This window comes from Octopus bimaculoides, chromosome 15 (genome assembly GCF_001194135.2).
Source record: "Octopus bimaculoides isolate UCB-OBI-ISO-001 chromosome 15, ASM119413v2, whole genome shotgun sequence".
NCBI lineage: Eukaryota > Metazoa > Mollusca > Cephalopoda > Octopoda > Octopodidae > Octopus > Octopus bimaculoides.
In genome coordinates this window covers 34,041,144-34,044,777 of record NC_068995.1, presented here as the reverse complement: position 1 = coordinate 34,044,777, position 3,634 = coordinate 34,041,144, and positions in this window count along the sequence as shown.

The window sequence follows — 3,634 nt, the reverse complement described above, 5'->3', positions numbered from 1 at the left end:
ATATATATATATATATATATATATATATATATATACAAATCGGAGGACTGTTCCGGAGAAATATGTTTGCTATACTCTCCCTGCGTGTTTACATATAGTGAGAGACGAGTGGTTTGGAAGGATTTTAACACCTCTTTCAAGCAAACAGGTACTTATCGTACCCTGACTTTTTATTATATATTTTGCTTATTTGAATGTTTGCTGGCCACTTAATCATTATTTTTATAGACAATGATAATTTATTTGAATTTTTTTCGTATATATATATATAAATATATTGTCCGATATACTAACGATTCTGCCAGTTCGCCACCTTCAATTTGATCATAATTAAGCAACAAGAGACTGGTAAACAATATAAACAAGACGCTTTCATTGATCTAATTTTCCCTGCTCATACTTTTACTTCATCTCTGACACCACACTCATCATCGCTGCTTACAATCAAGCAGACGATAGGAGAACCATGATTTGTACACCTTTTAGAAGAGATTGAAGATTATGTATACCCCTTCATCCTCACCTTCAGACGCTGAATAATGACAACTGCCTTACCATTATTATTACGGCAAATTACTCTTTAGCTACACTGTCAAAAATGGTAAATAAAACTTAAATATTCATTGCTAACTGACGTACCTGGTAATTCTTGGAAAAGTGGGACTTATCCCTTGGTTCCGTTCTCGTAATTGTTGTCAGTGGCTTAGGGTACACCGTTGTCGGGGTGACCATCTCGTTTTATATTTCCCTGGTTTTGAAGGAATATATACCCGGAATGGGCAGCGCCCTCTGAATGAAACTAACTGTTCATCAACTGTCATGCATGAACTTGGAACATATCCATCTTGCAAATTCTGATTCCACATTTGAAATACTTCTCTTATGGGCTCCAATTTATCATCACTTCTCTTTTTTCTTCTTGCGCTAGCATCAAAACGCAACAATTGTAAAATCTGTTGAAATCTTCCCCGGCTCATAATTTTGTTTAATATTGGACGGCCGTCTTCTTGAATCCATAACTGTGTGACATTTTCATGTTTTGATTTATAAACACCTATAAGAACAATCAGTCCAATAAATTTCTTTAGTTCAGAGTGATCAATTTCCTTCTATTTATCTTTGTAAACAACCTGACCTTCAACATTTGTCCATTTACGAATTACTTCAAGAAGATTTTGGCGCATAAAGATAGTATAACAGGTTTCAATTCTATCACAAGACCTTTTAGCAAAACGGGATGGTTCACAATATTGCAAGATGAAGTTCTTACTTCTGCTTGAGTAAGAGGATTAGAATGCCAAACTTTTTGTCTGTCTCTAGAAATATATTGCTCATTCATAATTGGATGGCTTGCAGATAATTGTTTTTGAGTATCTTCATCATCTGATGACACGGAACCAAAACTGTCCAACACCCAATCACTTTCAGCATCATCTTCAGAACAATAGAAGGAATCACTACTATCTTCTTCCCATTTTTCATTTAATTCCAATAACCTTTTCGATGTTTGGTCTTCACTCAAGTTTTCACGTCTAGGTATATTGGAAAGCACATCTGAACTATATGAAACTTGATAGCAGACTAAAGGCAGATATTGCTCTCTCACATATTTATACTCTCCTGAAAGATGATGCAATATATTGTAAGAATTGCGTCCTCACATACAAATATTGCATCACCCTATAACCTAGCAGAGTGAAAGTGGTGCAATACGGCACAAATTTACAGCCATATTTTCATAATTCTTCCTGTTTTATCTAAAATCAGCAAATAAATTGAATACAATTTTATCTATTTTATATCTGATAAATATCAAGAAAAATAGTATTTGATACTGCTTTTATACTGTTTAGAAAAACAAGAGTATTGTCTGAACTTAATTCGAGGGTCCAATCGATCCTTACGGTAATTAATGTATAAAATGAAATTTTCTAGTTTTTATAAAAAAACTTAAATTGGACCCATTGGTAGAGAGAAGATTATGGAGAAATGTTGTATATAAAGTCGAGTTTACAACCCTCAATGAATAAAAATAGATACACATAGGAAGTACGACTGGTTTTTAAGACTAGATATAGGGAGCACACATATTCATTTATTAATCAAGAAACAAAACATTCAACCCTACTGGCTACCCACATTAATAAATTAAAAATGCGCAGTAAAGAATTCACTAGAAATTGTAAATTATACACAAAAGCATCAGTCAATGTACTCCGTACTGATAAAAAACAATTTTACTCAATAAGATTTCGGATGTCATAATTCTTTGTAAACATAAACATTTATAAACGTTTAAATTTTTTTTCAAAAATAATTAGTTTATGATTTTAACCTATTTACTTTTTGTGCATTTGGATTCATCCTAAAACACTGTTATCAATAGTTTTATAATCTATTTAAACATGTAAACTCAGGTCTTATTATATATCATTCGCCTGAACAGTATGTTCTTTTGATACAGCATTCAAATTAAAAAAAATTTTTTTTAATTCTAACAAATTTTTTTAAACTCTTAAATTACCTCTGATGAGAGAAATGTAGATGATTGTTATGCTTGAAAATAATTCGCTCGTGTGTGTGTGTGTGTGTGTGTGTGTGTGTGTGTGTGTGTGTGTGTGTGTGTGTGTGTGTACCTGTCTTTGTTCCCCACCACCGTTTAACAACTGGTGTTGGTGTGTTCGGCAAAGAGACCAATACAATAAGTACCAGGCTTAAAAAGAAAATTTTAGGTTCGATTAGTTCGACAAAAATTCCTCAAGGCGGTGCCCCAGCATGACCGCAGTCTAATGAGTAAAACAAGTTAAAGATAAAATATATATATATATATGCGTACATATATATATATACATATATTTATATATTTATATATTTGATCCTTTATATTGAACACTCAATATTTCATCTACATTCAATACTTTCTTTCATGGTGCCATCCATTTTTATTTTATTTTATTTTATATTGTATATTGTATATTATATTATATATTGTATATTCCATATTCTATACCCCACATTAGTTCTGCAGGAATATAAATAAAACATAAAAAACAGACAGTGTTGGAACTCTTTTAAGCAAAATAATATATATATATATATATATATATATATATGTGTGTGTGTTTGTATATATGTGCACACATGCTGAGATAGTCAGGCGCCCGCGCGCACATATGAACATACACACACACAACACACACACACACAACACACACACACAACACACACACACACAAATATTCCATGAAACTACTTCCAGCACAACTTACATCGACACCAACAACAATATCATCCAGCAACATCAACGAATGCCAAAAGCAATATTCTACAGTATTCAGAGATGGTAGATTCCGCATCATTTAGCATCTTCCGCCAGTTACCGAGTATTATGGAGTGGTAAATTTTGGTCTCTCTTCAAAAAAAAAGTTACAAGTAATCATGTTTTACCTTCGAGCCACATTTCGTTCGGTCTGCTCGTCTAATCACATTTTCTACTCAAAGCTGCACCACAGCCGACAGACCTTCAATGCACTGTTACATCACCTCCCACAACTCTCTCTCTCTCCCTTTCTCCGTCTCTCTCTCTCCCTTTCTCCGTCTCTCTCTCTCTCTCTCTCTCTCTCTCTCTCTCTCT